General features: G+C 47.6%; 1 non-coding gene across 1 annotated transcript; it reads left to right on the top strand.

Annotated features, from left to right (window-relative positions):
* The first annotated feature begins 692 nt into the window (after window positions 1-692).
* Window positions 693-796, top strand: LOC117801638. The gene has a single exon (XR_004624399.1). It is a non-coding gene; the product is annotated as a U6 spliceosomal RNA (small nuclear RNA).
* The last annotated feature ends 16,163 nt before the right edge of the window (window positions 797-16,959 follow it).

Here is a 16,959-nt window from a genome sequence, read left to right as displayed (position 1 = left end):
GAACAGTCATTATCTTTCTTGAGGGCAGTGAGGTGTGCAGTGCAGGGTGGGTAGGCCGCAGGTGACGTGGAAGAGGCCGTTAGAAGGTGTGAGCACCACATGCCCAGAGCAGGTGGGGAGGCTGGAGAGCTGGGGTGTGCAGTCTAGGGAAGGCACTGGGGATTTCTGCAGTATTGCTTGTGCCCCTGGTCCACCCGTGTTGGCATGCCCTGCTAGGAGGTCCTGTAGCTCAGCCAGCCTGGCTGTGGCGTGGCCGAGAGGTGCAGACTCCGGGAGCTGAGGAGTGTGGTTAGAGCGTGCAGTGGATCACCATGATCCGAATACTGTTTCTATGTTTTGGACCCCATTTTAACCCTTTGTAAAGAAAACCAAGAACTATAGAAACAAGAATGTGAGGATTTGCCTGCTCTTTACAGAAAAATGCCTTTTGTGGGGGGAGGGGTAATTTTTTTTCCTAGAGAGAGAAGGTAGATATTCAGAGAGAGGCAGCTGAATTGAGCTCTTCTCAACCCCGAATTACTTGATGCTCCTGGGCCTTGATGTGCCTGTAACCGCAGAGGGTGCTCCACACTCCAGGAAGAAACCTGACCCTCGCATAAAACCACACGGAGCTTTCTGGATGGCCCCTTTCTCTTCTGGAGTGGTCAGATTTTATATCTAGGTGGGAGGAAAAGCATTGTCCAGAGAAATGTGTGCCCGCTTTGGCGGCTCATACACTAAAATTGGAACAGTACAGAGATGAGCGTGGCCCCAGCGCAAGGATGAGAGACAAATCTGCGAAGCATTCCATATTTAGAAATGAATGAATGAGGGGCGCCTGGCTGGCTCAGTTGGAAGAGCATGCGACTCTTGATCTGGGGCTCATGAGTTCCTTACATTGGGTGCAGAGATTGCTTAAAAATAAAAGATCTTTAAAAAAAAGTAAAGAATGAATGAATGAATGAATAACTAAGAAAGAGAAGTGTGTGTCCCCTTCGCTGAGGCTGGAGTTCCCTTTGCATTTTCTTGTAAACAAAAATGGACATCACAGGTGATAGGCCAGGCCAGCTCTGTACTCTGTACTCTTCCCAACCCCGGTCCGGGCACTGCCCCCATTTAGTGCTTTACTGCCTTTAAGGAGCATCTGAATCACCTGGAGAGCTTTTAATAACACGTCCAGCTGGGCCGCACCCTCAGAGATTCTGAGTTGCTAGGTCTGGGATGGGCTGAGAATTCACATTCCTAACACACTCCCCGTTGATTTTGATGCTGCTGGTCTAGGGACCACACTTTGAGAACCACAGTGACACCAGGCACTTCTTGACCTTCTGGAGGGTGTGTTGGGTCAGGCAGACTCCACTCCCAGTGGGGTGTCTGCTTGTGGGGAATTGCCCAGTGCCGGAGGAACTGGGAAGCAGTGGTTCACTGGAGTGTCAGAGGGACCCAGCCTGAGAGCCTTTTCTCTCAGTCCTCTCCACACGGACCAGGTATGTGGCATTTGGGGTAGCTGAGTGGGACTCTCATTGCCTCCTTCTAATACCTTCTTTTCTGTGGTGTTCCTGGACCATGCTGCTCTCCTCTGTAAGAGCCTTCATAGGCTTGCTATTGGCCTTAAGGCGAAGTCCAAACTCTCTAAAATGGCTGCAAGGCCTTTTGTGATTCTGTCCCTTTACAGCTTCGTGTCTTGCCAGTCTTCCTCTTGGCCCCTGAAATAGTCCAGTGGTCACTAGCCCCTTTCTTGGGTAAAGTCACTCTGTTCTTCTCACAAATAGGCATCCCATTTTGCTGGTGTCTCTGCCTGGTAGGCTGTTTGCTTGTCCGCTTAGTCTGGCCACCTCCTGCTTGTCGGATCTCAGGGTGGCTATCACTTGCTCTGGTGAGCTTCCTTCAACCCCTCTTGGGACCAGCTAGGGCTTCTGTAAAGTCTTTATATCATCTTGTGTTTTTCTCACTTGGCTCCTGTCAGCTGTGTCAGGGTCCTGATTACTGCCTGTTTATTTCTCTGTTTCCCTGGATTGTAAGCTCGCAGAGGGCAGTGAACCCATCACATGTTCAGTCATGTGACTCTCAGCGTGATGGTTCTTTGAGAAGGATACTGCAGGGGAGGAAACTAAGGCAAAGGTAGGTTAAGTATCTGGCTTACAGTTACTGGGTCACTGAGTTCCAGCACTGGGATTCTAACCCAGGTCTCCCTGACCCAATCCTCTAGCTAGACTCTGCTTTGAGACCCAGGAGCCCTAGGCATGGTACGCAGGTCTTTCCTGGGAGCATTAAAAAACTACTTGTTCCAGATTAACAAAAATGGCCCTTTCCTGTTGTTTTTCAGATCATCTGGGAAGCAGACTCTTGAATTCACAGCTGGCTTGTTGTTTTTGCCTCTTGTTAAGGAGTACGCATACAGGTAAGGACCTGCTTGTGCTCAGGTGGGTTGTAGGCGAACTCCAGCCATGATGATGCGTTCTGATAACCACCCAAAGTTCTCATTCATTAGAAAGAAAATCCGTATATGTAGGGCAACATTTCCTGTAAGAAAGGTATGAAGTGGTCATCTGCCCCTGCTGGGAATTGCGGGGTGAAGGTGTTTACTTGGCTGGTTTTCTCCTGGGCATTGCTGGCCTTTTCATTACTAACATTGTTTTCTTTGAGTGGAGCTCCCTTCTCCCGTCCATGTGAGTTGGTCTTTTAGGATTCTTATTCTTCATTTAAGACCCAGCCCAAATTTCATATTTATCAGACTGTTGCAGCGAGAGGCTTTTTGGAGCCTAGCCTTCCCCCCAGCTTTACAGCAGAACCAGTCACCGCCTCTCTGCTCACCCAACACACTTGCTTGCCATATGAGCTGCACTTAGGTGTTCGTGCACAGCTTCTCCCTCTAGTCTGTGACTTCCTTTGCTGCCATGTCCCACCTAGCATGTTTCCTGGCATGGAACAGACTTTCAATAAATGAATAAATATATCTGACGAGAAAAAAACCCCTTGTAAGCTCAGCTAAAGTACGGTGACCAAAAAATCAATGTATTTCTAAACCAAGTAAATCATTTGTAGAGTGCCTTTTTGGATTGATTCTATGCCTCTTTGCTCATATTATCATGAGTAATTGAGAATTTACCATAATATAGTAAGTCAATAGGAGTTTAAATAGACTCCTTATCCTTACGTCAGGCATTTTCATGTCCTTGTCTTTCGGTGGAGCACTAATGTGCTAACTGACAGCCTGTGGCCCTGAGCAGCCAGCCCTCTTGGCTGCCCTGGGAGGGACCATTGTCAGCCAGACCCTGGGAGCCCTGCCCAGCCCTAGGATTGAACGTGTGTCTGAATGTGTAGGCAGTAAGGGAGCAAACAATAGACTTTCCCAATTTACAACGTAGAGGAAATAAAAATATTTCTGAGTGGTTTGAGCATTTGTTTTAAAACACGGTTGAGGTTTAAATAAGGTTAGTGAAAAGCTCTTAAATCCGTGCACCACAGTCTTCCCCAGACTTCTCGGCAGGATGGTTTCTTTGAGACGTGGGCTGATTGGCTTGAGGCAATTTTGCTTCTTCGTGGGGTTGGGAGTAGCAGCCCCGGGCTGGTGGTTCACTGAATATTGAAACCAGCGTGGCATCTGCGTCTTCACAGAGAAGAATATGGTCTTGAGTCTTTGCTTTTGCCTTCCTCTCCTGCTTGTTCATGAACACGCATGTTTGTCCTTTCCAGCTGTTTTGGTTAGGTGTGTGCAGCATTGAAGCAAAGAGAAAGGGGTTGTCTTCTGGTTTCTGCATTCCTAGTAGAGGTCCCGGCCCACAAGTCCCACGTAAAAGCAATCACCTAACTGTGCTTTCTTTTGCCTGGTGCTGAGCCCCACTTACACATCTGCGTGCGAGAGTTTAGTGAAAGACAAGGCAGTATAAGAAATTTGACTCTCAGCTGACCCTATTCACGTTCTTAAAATTTCCTAGGGCTTGGGTAGCGTGAGGACTTGAGCTTTGCCCCAGAATTTCCAGTCTCCATGGAAGTCAGATTGTCTATCATACTTGAAAAATGAATTAAGGAAATTAATTGCAGTTTAAAAGCCCAGATGTTAAGATACCAGTGAGTTTTAGCTTTTTAGTAGGTTTTGGAATTTGAGGTATTATTGCCTGTTGTGTGTTGCACTGTTCCTGCAGAAGCTGAGTGCAAGGTGGTGGCCCTGTGTCTCTTCTTCACACGGCCAAATCATGGGGTGTGCTTACAGTGGGTAAAGATCCACTCACTGAGCTTCTAGGAGATGCCAGATTCTCTACAAGTCTAATCGAGTTAGAAAACAAATGAGGTAGGTCAGGTCATCAAGTTCCTGAACCGATCCTCTTCCATGTGAGACATTCACACATGAGTACGCGTGCACACACTTCACTAGCATTCTCTGGTTGACTCTGGACCGCCCCACATCGTTCTCATTAGCCCGAGAAGTAATAAGAGTCCCCGCATTTTCTTAGAGCTTCTGAACTTTGTGTTGTGTGTGTCTGTGTGTGGGGGGGTGGTTTCTTATTTCACGAAATGTTTACTGTTCCTAAAGATGGGCTTGCTGGTGCCTCAGTAGAATTTGTATATCAGGGTGTGTGTTTGTGTATTTACTGTAGCTGTTTTGGAGTGTTGGCCTTGATCCAAGGACACTGTCCAGCATGGGCCCATTGTGTCCGGGGTGGACATTTGGGAGCCATGAGAGCAAAGGCAGCTAGCGGACACAGCAGCCGTGCTCTGGTGTCGACATAGGCTCTGGTGTCGTGAGCATGCTGGTCTCTGACTGACCATGTCCTTCGCTGCCGAAATGGCAGGGAACCCAGACGGCAGCTGGTGACAGATACACACAAAAAATAAATGGCCCATCTCTCCTCAGGTGTCTCTTTTTTTTTTTTTTTTTTTTCAGTTGAAGCCTTTCTCTTTTCTTCTTAACCAGAGTCTCCAAAATAGGCTTTCACGTTTCATTGCAAAGCTGCACCCAGGAATTGACATCTTGGGGAAGAGTTTGCTTCCCCCCCCCCCCATTTCCAGGGCACAGTCAGTGCATCATTTAGGAGCCACTTTGTCCTTCGATCAGGTCGCTTGTCAGCTGTGATGTGTTGGCTGGTTTGTCTTAACCACGATAGGAGTCTGTTCTTGATTTCAAAGATAACTTACAAGTACATGTTTCCAGGAAAACTTGCTTGTACATGGAAGCTCTTGGGCTTCTGCTTTATGAAGGGACTGTTTTGATCCCTGTCATGTCCTTTTCCAGTTAAGAAATGGCTGTTTCCTGTTCCTTAGCATCTTTTTACAATTATGGGGACCTGGCTTGGAAGGAGCCTTCGGATAACTAGTTAATAAAAGTAACTTTCCCAAATAGACAAGAGAGTGAAAGAATCTCCTCTTTCATGTCTTTTAATGATGAAGAGTAAATACTCTGCATTTTAAGTGGTTCCTTTTCTTTCGAAAGCATTTCTTACATGGAGCAGTTTCTGAGGCTTCTGGAATCCTGTTCTCTCAGGTCCCTTCTTCAAAGCTGGAGGAAGCCCTGCTTGGCTCGCTCCAGACCGCCTGCATTGGTGCTTATCTCTCCCCTCCTTTATGTCCTGAGGGCCGCGCCTGGTGCTCACCTCCCTGCCTTCCCTCGCCTGCCTGGGGTTGCTACAGGGTGTCCTCCTCCCCTTTATGGTCGCAAACTGGAAAAGAAAACAAATAGCCGGAGCTCCCACGGCAGCCCAGCAAGCTGGGGAAAATAGTCCTCATTCTCCTTGTTCTTGGGTTCAAAGTGCACTTCACATTTTATGGGGGTGATCAGCCCTCCCAAGGTGCTGGTTTGAGGGGGCCTGCATCTGAGCCTGGTGGACAATTAACCATGCTGACCTCTTCCTTTTGCCTTCGCCTTTCTGGCTGAGTTGACATTAATGCTCTGAGCAAGAAGGGGCTGCTGCTCCTTTGAGCGGAGCACCAGGCAGGGGTGGAGAAACATCTGATCTTGTTCAAAGGGGCTGTCTCTGAAGCATGAAGATTGAACTGATGGTGACCCCACCCTGGGGGAAGGAGAAGCGCCCTCTGGAGAACGGCCCGGAGGAAGGAGCTGTCAATTACTAATCCCATTGGCTTGTGGGTCTTCAGGGTCTTATATCCGTTTAAAAGAGAGAGAATTGGGGTTGAAGGTAATAAAATAGGCCTTAAATTAGAGGAGCAGGGGGTCATTTCATCTAATTTTGTGGTTGTTACTGAGGAATAAAAGGCAGAGGAGATAATTTCATTAGCCCCTTTGAGGTCTTTATCACGGTGAGATGGCATCCGGGGATGGAGCAGGGCCTCGTGGGCGCTGGCCTTTTCTGTCCCAGGGAGCCTGCAGCTGCGTTTCTGTGGCCCCAGGGGGAGGGCCTGGGGAGGCACCGTCACCATTCCGGTCACCATGGCCAGGAACAGAGTTTCTCCTGCTCTGCGTGAGTTAGTGACTTATAGCAGTTGATCCGTGGCCCGGCATACCTGTCTGCCAGGTACTCAGGAGCGTGACATTCACCTGGAGAGAAAGGAATCCACCAGACAAGAGCACTCCTTTAGAATCGGAATCATGTCTTTCACTTCTGAGGAAGGCTGCCAGTCACCTGTTGACGTGATTTATTTGGGGCATGGTGGTCATCACATTCCTTTGAGCTGAGCAGCGTTCAAAGTGTTAAGTCTTACAGTGGGGAGTTGGCAGGGAGGTGTGCCCTCTGTGTGCTTGTTCTGTTCCATATGTTCACGTCTGCTGCTTCCTGGAGCCCTGCTCGGTAGGCATGTACTCCTACCCATGTGGCTAGAGAGTGAGGCGGAGAGAGGTTCTGGGACGTAGTCTTGGTCTCCCGGGAGGGCAGTAGGGGAGATGGGATTCTATCCTGGACTTTTAACTTTCAGATTCGATTCTCTGTGATCATTAATGAAGAAACGGGGAAAGAGGAGGAGGAGAATGATAAAGATTCTTCCAATACTAGATAGTTCTCTGCACCAGCCACCAGCTGGCACCATTCCCCAAGGCAGCCTGGTTTCTTTCTGAAGGGGAAGCAAAGTGACCAGGGTGGGCAGGGCAGGGCGGGGTAGCAGTGGGGGAGATTGGAGAGGGGAGGATGAGGAGGGTGATTTGTGTGTCTGACATAGTCATAAAGTGTTGAGTCCCTTCTGGAATGCCCATGCATATGATCAGGAAGGACAGTGACATCAGGTGCTGACAGCACTGCTGCTCGCTGGTTTGTTTCTGGGGCCCAGCTCTTCCCGTATCCATCTTCATTCATACTCTTACTGTCTCATGTCTGATTGCTTGCTTCTCTCCAGCTTCTCTCTCTCTACTGCATACATTTCTGCCGAGAATTTATGAACTTAGCCCTGAGAAACAAAACTTCTGTTAAAATGTGCTAACAAAAACCTTAACCTCTGCGAAGTGCATTTAATCATGGATTCAGCATGTAGAATTCTTATCAAAATCTGTTCCCCCCACCCCCTTGATTCAGGAGCTCGTATTTCCCCCTGTAAAGTGATAATGGAAACTGGAGGCATCTCCCTTTCTGCTGATGTGGTGCTCTTGGGAACTCCCTGTAAGTAAAACTCCAGCCAAGTGTTTTCCTGAAATGTTAGCTGAGGGTGATTTTTTTGGGGGATAGGGGGAAGTTTCACTTGTTGCCCTAATGCATCTCCACCTTCTGTTCAAGAATCTTCACTCTGTAGTACTTCGAGGCAGGAGTCGTCTTGCTTTGGCCGTGTGCTGTTCCTTTCCTTCATTATAGCGGCTGATCAGAAGTTGGCTGTACTCCAGTGCCTCTTAAAAGCTTTTCTCCCTGGCTGTGTCCAGGAATTTGAAGTGCAGTGTCAGAAATGATGTGAGTGGATGAAGAAGAAATAAACAAACCCAGGCGACATGCGAGGAAGCCCTGGCAGCCCTGCTTCTGTTTTTCTGTAGTTTTGATCTGAAGGAAGCAGATTTCCCCTGTATGGAAGGAGTGGGGCTGTGAGGGTCCTTGTGCCAAGGAGCCCGAGATGTGCATGCCAGTAGGCCTTCTAGCATAGGCTCCACATAGTCGAATCCACCCTGGGATGAAAACGAGTCATGTATGCTTGGCAGAGTGGAGATAAGTCACACGTCTGCAGCCTAAGCTACATGTACGTGGAGTAAAAATAGCATGTGTTCAGGGAAGCAGAACATTCCAGAATGCTTCAGTCCCCTCTTGGCAGGAAAGCAGGGAGTGCGGAATAGGAGAGCTGGAAGGGACTTAAAAGAGCTTGTCCAAGTCCTTTGATTTCAGTTAAACACAACAAATGACTTGCCCGAAAGCCCCTGGGGGCAGGGGCCCTTGTCTGTCGTGCCCATTCACCTTTATAACTTTGGTCCCTGAAACGTAGTAGGTGCTTACTGTGCACTTGGCAGGTGAATGAACGATAGAAGTGAAGATAGGAAATCTTCCCGTCTTCACTGACTCCTTGTCGAGTGCTCTCTGAGGTATTTTTATAGGCTGAAAAAAGTGTAAGAAGTGGTGCCAAGTAGCTTGTATGTAGTTAATTGTGATTACACGTAGATAAGAAAATCGAGACGTGAGATTAAACGGATTGCTTCAAGTTGGTGGTGAAGTCACGGGGAAGATAGGCCTTGGGGGTGGGCAGGAGGAAGGACTGCCATATTGTGTGTGTGAGTGGTGCCCTGTGCATTTGTGCAGAACCCGGGCTGTGGAGAGGTGATGGCCCCCCTCGCAGCCTCCCTGGAGAAATCCAGACGCCTGTGGAACAAACAGTCTTGAAGCGGCCCTTCCACCCAGGAACAGTACTGGCACCTGGGGGCCCATCCTCCTTCTGTGGCCCTGTGCCTTCCTTTTCAGAGGGATGTGCTCCTTGGGACTCGGGGAACTTTTCAGTCTGCTGTGGAAGTGCATGTGTACGAGATGGCGTCGATGTGACCAGGGTACTGCAGTGATGGGAGGAGGACTCAGGTCTCTGTACTGACAGACACCATGAGCCAGCAAATCAGGGTCACTGCCACTGCCCAAGCGCATTTTGCAGACTGCAGCGCTGGCTGCTGTCACTGGCTGCAAGCACGTAAACAATGTCCCTGCAGTGTGCTGGACTGAGGAACCCATGTGGGAAGCCATGCCGCGGTAAGGCAAGGCAGTGCTGTTCGTCTCTCTCCCTGTGAACCTCCCAGTTAATTCACAAAAAAAGATTGACCATTACATGGTTTTAAAATTTAGAATAGCTACAGGAGGTTAATTCAAGATTAAAAGTTGCCAAAGAGGGGGTACCTGGTTGGCCCAGTCGGTAAAGCATGCCACTCTTGATCTCGGGAGTTGTGAGTTCAAGCCCCATGGTGGGGTGTAGGGTTTACTTAATAATAAAAAAAATTTTTTTTAAGTTACCAAAGAGAATTTGTAAGGTCAGGAATTTTTGTTTAAATTCACAAATACTGAGTGAGGACATGCTGTTGTTTGCTGCTTGGTGAGTTTCATGTACCCGATGAACCTGGTCCATCTGCCCATCATCCCATCCTTCTAGCCTGGATGGAGGTATATGTGTCTCTTTAAATTGACCTTTGGGCTTCACCGTCTGGCCTTGATGTCCAGGGGTGAGTGTGCTTCCTCTGGAACCCTGGGCAACTTGACCACTTTCATGTGGAGTTTTCTCTGCCTTCTCAGGGAGAGGGAACACTGTTCTTTCTGGAAGTTCCTCCTCCCTGATGGCCCTTTCACTGGTTCACCTGACTTTGCTGATAGTGACTTCACGTGATGTCTTCTTGCTTCTCTCCAGGAAATAAGCGGCGGCAGACATCCTCATCTCCCGGTGGGTCATGAGGTGAGCTGTAGTCTAACCCTGATTGATGACACAGAAGCAGTCAGCTGGGTTAGCGGCTTCTGTTCTGTATTAAAGCACACAGGCCTTACTGATCTAGAGCTGGCAGGTGTGCTGCAGACCAGAGGTGGGTCTGAGCTGGTCTCCATAGCAGGATGAAGAATGAGTACCATTGGCTAGAGTATTAGAGTTTGAATAAAAGACCAAGCTCCATTTTGCACAGTGGCATTAACCGTTACTTTGTTTTTTGGTGAAAATAGGCTTTGGGAAGTGATTGTTGTGGTAGTGTCCTCAGTCTGGTGTTGGAACTTCTCACTCGGGCTGTTGTTCCACACCCATGGAGTTATTCGTGAGCCTGTCCTTGCGTGCAGTGCCCGCATGGGCCTTTGCAAGTCAATGGGAAATGTTTTACTTGAACTGAAAATATTCTGTGTGCAAAACCATGCAAATTAGAAACAAATTCAATTTTTAATACTACATATATGTCAACAAAAACAGCTTATTTGGAATATCTAGTTTCTTGAAGTCATTTACATGTGGGGAATACCTGATAATTCTCTTCAGGATTCTTAAAAGTATAAGCAAATGTGCGGTGGGAATGCCTGATTCCCCAGCTGTGAGCCCTGAGCATTTACGAAGGGTAATTTAGAAAGCAGACCTTCTAGTGGAGAAGTGTGGTGGCATTGCCTGTTCATGAAGGCATACTTTTTATTTCTTTACTTATTTTATTGCATGTGGCATAGTTTCATTTCAGTAGTTCTCTTTATCTTTTTTAAAGAAATCTATGGGGGTCTGTAACCACAGTGACAGAAAGGAAGTTAATGGAGGTTTATATGGTAGCATTCATGTTTACAAAATTAAATGCTCAAATGTGATGGAATTGTATATTCATAGGATTCTCGTTTATACAGGTTTAATTTTAATAAGTTAAAAGATTGGTTCATATTCATGATTTTCTTATTGCAGAGTGAAATAGTATATATACACTCATTGATTACTCCCCGAATAAGGTATAAATCATGTAAGTATAGTTTTATAGAGAGTAGGAGTGTAAGAATCAAAGTCTGTGGTTATTTTGCAAGTATCTTGCTCTTGGTTTTACAATTCAGAGAACTTTAAAATTCGGAGAAGTTGTTAATATGCCCTGCCTGTCTGCTCTTCCATTTATTCCTTCTGTATTTTTTCTAGCTGATCACCTCCCCCTGCTGTGCTCTTTCCTAGGAACCAAGATTAAATCCCTGATCTACACCCCAGTTTAATCAACCTCTGTTGGTAACACCTGAACCCTAGGGTCTTCATGAAAGGACTGAGTTTTTCCTCCAGTCTGGCCAGGTCTCAAGGATGTCTTGGTCCTTGTCTTCTGGTCCTTAAAACTGGAGCCCAGTTGTACTGAACAAGCAGCCCAGCTCACCCTGAAACTAAGCAATATGCATTTTCTATAGCCTCAAAATGGTATTGATTAAATACACAGGCTTGGATTTTGTTTGCTGATTATGCAGTCTGTTTAAGTATTTTACCATTTAATAAACATTAGAGAGCTATTATGTATCAGGCTCTTGGGAGAAGAGAATGTTTGGGAGACAGCCCTTTTCAGCCCCGTTTTAGTGCTGGGGCCGGGTCCAGGGCTGGGGCTGGACTGAGGGGGTGTTTGGGCGGGTTTTGTGGTGGGGAAGGCGTAGCCTTGCATCAGGGAGGCTTGGGTTACAGTCTCTGCTCTCCACTTCCAGGCTCTGTGATGTTAGGCAAGTTACTAATCTTCCTAGGGCTTAGCTTCCTTCTCTGTAAAAGGGGGATAATCTTACCCACTTCTGGAATTGTTAAGAGAGTTAACTGAGATGACCTAGGTAAGGCATACCTAGTAGGTAGGGATCATAATTGTTACAATAGGAGCAAGTCTGCCTGAGTAATCCAGGAGTTTCTGAAAGTTTCTTCTGAATTGTCAGCCCCCCCTCCCCGGAGGTGCTCAAAGCATGTGTGTAGCTGGGGGTGTTGTGAGGGCCGTTGTGCCTTCTCCACATGGTTGCCGCTGTTTCCCTATCAGAGCCTGCTGGGGACGGAGTTTCCTGGCGCTCAGGGCCTGTGTTTACCCTTTATCCGCAGCACACAGCTTCTGGACACGGGCATTTCCCAGGGCTTCCTTTGCCTTTACGATCAGAGGAGTTCTAGAGTGTGTATTTGACGAGAGGCAAAATTAATAGACATTTAGAAATTAAATTAGCCCTGTGGCAGATTGGTTCGAGAGTCTGCTTCTGTTGGGAGGAATGCCTACCCCGTGAGGGCCTTGCCCAACGGCCATCTGCTCCGTGGGACAGCTGAGGTTCGACCTCCTGGGGTAAAATGTTAGTTGGAAAGGAGGATGCAAAGCCAAAAATTGTATAGAAAGTGTTTATGTTTGTCTTGGGAGAATGGCAACCTATCACACACCATTAACGGGCCTGGCCTGCTAATAGTCTGCTGCTGCCGTTTGCACCAGCCCAGCGATGTAATTTATTTCACTGAGGGAATTGTGGTTTTATGTGCCATGTAGTGGTGTCATTGAAACCTTGTTTTAAGAGGAAAACAGCAATTAATGTTTGAAATAGGAAGTAGCTTTACAAATGTGTGGTGGAAGAGACCCAATAAAAATGATGATCCGGAGTTCCCCAAAGGTGAACCTAGGAGTTCATAAAAGGTCTTCTGTGTGGTAAGTGGATGGCTATTGATGTGTAAGCCGAAAGCGGGATAGGACTGGCACGGCCAGAGCCGGCAGCGTGAGCGCGCGCCACCGCGGGGAGGAAAGCGGCTCCTGGGCGCGCAGGCGGGTCTCCGTGGTGTCCGAGCCACAGGCGGCGGAGGGCGGGGGTGTGTTTGGCCGGCTTGGGCCGCGTCTGTGTTAGGGCTGCCGTGGTCCTGCTGGAAGGTGACAGATGTGCAGGCCCCTCCCACGCTGCACAGGGGGCTGGAAGAGGGGCTCTGACTCCGTGGCGGGGTTTGCTTACGCCCCCCATCAACATCCAGCCCAGGATCTTGAGAAATGAAGGAGCAGGGCATATGGGAGCCACGGAGTACTGAAGCCCTGAATGTTTATTTCCTTGTTGTCTTTAGTGTTCCTGGATGGCTGGGTCATCTAAAGTAAAAGGAACTCTTAAAAATGAAGGGAAAGAATGGTTTCCTGAGAATTGGGATTTTTGACTCAGGAGAACGCTTTTTTAAATGGAGGTATTCCCGTGGCGCCGCTGCGTGTGTGCATTGGACTGCGAGGAAGTCGGCAGGGGAAGATGGTGAGGCCTCTCCCGGGGGTCTGCTCAGCCGTGTGCTCCAGTAGAGTGGGTGCCTCCCAGGAGGGCTGCCCAGCCTTGGGGCGCTTGACGTCTTGTGGGGACAGGTCCTTGCTCCTGGCTGCGCTGTGTGCGATGTAGGCTGGTGAGCAGCGGCCCCGGAACCCTCCCCCGCCCCGACGTGGGCAGCCTGCGGGCGCTGGGCGGCCGGTCTTGGCTGAGAACCACCGCTGTAGCCTGCGAGCTCGGAGGTGCTTTCCATCGGTGGTTCCCTCAGGTGATCACAGGTCAGGGTCCTCTCACACATGTCTTGCCTTTATGAGAACGATGCAGTAAGAGAAAATACAATAGTGAGTGTAAAGCACAAGGGATGTCTCAGACTCGAAGAGTATAAAGCGGTTTAGGGATTTACTTCTCAAGAGAAGGCAGGCTCAGTGAAATCTCTCCTGGAAGTTTCTAAAGGCCAGAGCTGTATAGAGAAAAGCGATTGGTCCAGTTACACAAATCTCTGCCTTGTCAGGTCAGGATTTCTTGGTAATAGTAGGAGCTCATGGCCAATTTCTCAACCTCAGGTCTGTTTACCAAGTCTGGATAATGCCGTCGGGCTGTTTCCCTGCTGTTTTTGATCAGGTTTTTAAAAACCAATCACTCCCGTTCTTTTTTTGTCAGGCTCAGTCCCTGAAACAAGCAATTCTGAATGTTCACATCCAGGCTCAAGTGCAAATTACCTTTATCTCAGGGTCTTTGAATTATGTTTTATACAACGTGGCTGGGGAGCTTCTAGACCTGAAAGCAAGGTCCACCTCCTTGAGTCTAGGTGGGCTTGTCTCTACTCTGACCAGTAAAGTATGACAGAAAGTGTCATCGTGTGGCCTCCGAGGCTAGGTCATAGAAGGCCATGCAGTTTCTGGCTTGTTTGCAGGAACGCTGCTTTTCCAGTGCTGAGCTGCCATTGAAGAGGTCTGCCTTATAGCCCTTGTGGCAGGTGATGCCGTGGACAGTCTCAGCTGAACCCAGCCTTCCATCCATCCCCACTGAAATGTGCATGAAGCCACCTCGATTCTGCAGACTAGCCCACCCGCCCACCATGTGCCACCCGTGACATTGTCCCGTGAGCAGAAGCATCACCCAAACTGTTCCTTGTCCACATTCCTGACCCACAAAATGAGACACTATAAAAAGTTGTCGTAAAGGAACATACCGACCATTCGTCTAATGCGCTACTGAAAAACTTGTTCTGAAAGCTTCTTGAGATAATGGTTTGTTGCTCTTCCTAAAGAACTTTTTCAGGGTAATCATGACCATGTTTTGCCTCACCCTGCTGGCTGATGGACATTAATGCCTCTGTGGCATAGACTTACTAAACTGTTATCAAAGGTTTTAATAAATGCCGCTTAATAATAACTATTCAACAAATGTGAAGTTGCTCTGGTTTCACCTGGAGGTAGGCTCAGAGCCTCTGCCTTCATTTGGTTCCTTATTCCAGATTATTGCTCTCATGTCCCAAGGCCCAAAGAAGTGTGCACTTTGAAGGAGCTTTTCAGTTCTTAGAAGATTAGATCGGTTTGTCCTGAATCCTGTCTTGGGGTTGTAGATAGACACTCTAAAAGGTATCTTTCCTAGCGATAAACAGCATTAAAGTGTAAGTCGTAAAAATTGCATTTTTGGTATATGACGGAATATCCTTTATGTTTACCTGGCTAGGGAGGAAAGGTATATAATTATTTGAACCCATCTCTTTCCTGCAAGAGAGCTAATAGTGTCCTTGTGAATGTGAAGTGCCTGATACTTTTAAGAAAGCCTGAAAATAACATAGCAATCATCATCAGAGGAGACTTGACACTTCACATTTTGAGGCCGCAAAGGGAGCTCTCCCAGAAGCCAGCATGTGCTTCAAGAAAGGCAGAATTAGCAGCCCGTGTGCTGGGGGCTTCTCCTGAATTAGGGCAGGTGGGCTGAGGAAGCTGCCTCTTCGCAGATGGGTGCCGGAAGCGAACAAGTCCAGGTTGTTAGCGATGTGGACCTCCAGGGATGTCGCTGTGCATGCTGATGTCAGTGAGAAGAGGCAGGCTAATAGCAAGTATTGGTGGAGGTAAGATGGAAGGAGAGCTGTGGTTGTCTTCTGCCAAAGCTATGAAAGACTGGCTGTGTAAATGAGACCTCCCTAGGGGGAGCTGGGTGGGTCACCATCCTCGTCCCTTTTAGCATCCTTTCCTGTTCTCTTTGGGACATGTCAATATGCATACCAGGGATTAGGGGAGCTGATCATCTTCTGGCATGGTTTTCTGAAATCTGGATGTGATTGCTTTGGAATTCTTGCCGAAATCCCTTTCTGGCTTTGTGATTTCTGCGTAAAATGCCCTCAGAAGCAATCCATTGTTAGAGTAGTTACAAAGGAAGCCTGGGGAAGGAGGTTTGGATTTGCCAAGGAAATGGAAGAAGGGGAAAGAGAGTAGAGGGCAGCATGAAGGAGGAGGACAAGGGGGAGGAGTGGCGAGCAGGTGGTGGAGCAGACGGTGTAGCTATGTGGCAGATGTTCCAGGTCTGAGGAGCATAAGCATCATGGGGCACTTCGAATCCCACATCCTAACCCCAGCTTTGCAGAGGTAAGCCTCTCTCTGTAGTCCGCTAGGGGCGTTGCCTCTGGGTGGTCTCCCCCGGCTGGTGCCCCATCTGATGGTAGAGAAGGGAGGGCAGCCTGTGGATGGAGCGTGGGTGTTCTATTTCTCGTGTATCCATCAGCTGGACCTTCTTGGCTGTCTTTATTTTTGAAGCCAAATGAGTGGTGCCCTTTTCAGAATATGGGTTCTTATTAATTGTAGCAAGCAGGTTTTGAATCCAAAGTCAGTGTTTTATTCTGGGACAGTCTGAGTTCTCTTAGATGAGGCTGAACACAGTCGAGGGCTTTTCCCCATGCTCCCATCAGGAGGTCAGATTTGTAGAATGATGGTTGTCTGGCAGGTCCTAAGTTAATTTGAAATCTTGAAGCTTAGAGTTTATGAAAGGACAGATTAAGAATGCCTACCATATATGGATTTGTTTTCAGAAAACAGTTCTCTGTTAGCTGCTGAGTCCTGATGGCTTCTCAGAAGTTTGGATTGTTTTAGTCTAATTACCAGTTGAACAATGCAGGAAAAGGGAGGAAATCTGGTGTGTGTCTTCCCTTTGTCTTTCATTTCTTTATCTTCCTTTGCTTTCTGACAGGCATTTCTTGTTTAAATTTCCTTGATGTCCTTTTGATTTCCTTTTCTGTTTACTGTAATGTTTCTCAACTGGGGCAAGGTTGACTCCTGTCCTCTCCCCCCTCTCTCCTCCATATACCAGGGGTGTTTGGATCTGGGAGGGGATTAGTCTGCCCTAAGGCTTTATAGGAATAGGAACCAGGGATCCTAAATGCCTGCACAGGAAGCACTCCTGAGGTGTTGATGCTGCCCATGTTGTAGATGGAAGGCAAAGGCTCTCCTGCAAATCATGTTGGAGAGTCTTGAACTTGCATTTATAAGCTGTGACTAAAAATAGAGTGGTTAAAAGCCCAGGCTTTGGAGCCAGACTGCCAGGGTTGAAACCAGCTCTGACATTTCCAGCTGGGTGCTCTTTGGAAAGTTAGCCTCTTGCTTCAGTCCTGTCATCTGTGAATTGGGATCATTATTTTTGTGACAATCAAATGGGTCAGCACTTGGTATATTTTAAGTATTTTCAATAATTACATCTTTTTGATAAAGTATCATTCTAACGGGTCCCAAGATCATCTCCCTATGCCTGAATCTTTTAGTCCTTTTTTTTTCTTTTTCTAAATATGAGCTATATTGATGCTCATATTTTTATATTTGTAGAGGCAATATAGATTTCACCACAATTTTAAGTTCAAATATAACAAAATAATTTTAGAGTATTTCTTAAAGACTTCCAATAAAATGGGTAGAGTCTTGCAGTCGAAAACAATAGG

The sequence above is a fragment of the Ailuropoda melanoleuca genome, chromosome 3 (assembly GCF_002007445.2).
Source record: "Ailuropoda melanoleuca isolate Jingjing chromosome 3, ASM200744v2, whole genome shotgun sequence".
In the NCBI taxonomy this organism is placed as follows: Eukaryota; Metazoa; Chordata; class Mammalia; order Carnivora; family Ursidae; genus Ailuropoda; species Ailuropoda melanoleuca.
This window is presented reverse-complemented; position numbering and strand designations above follow the sequence as displayed.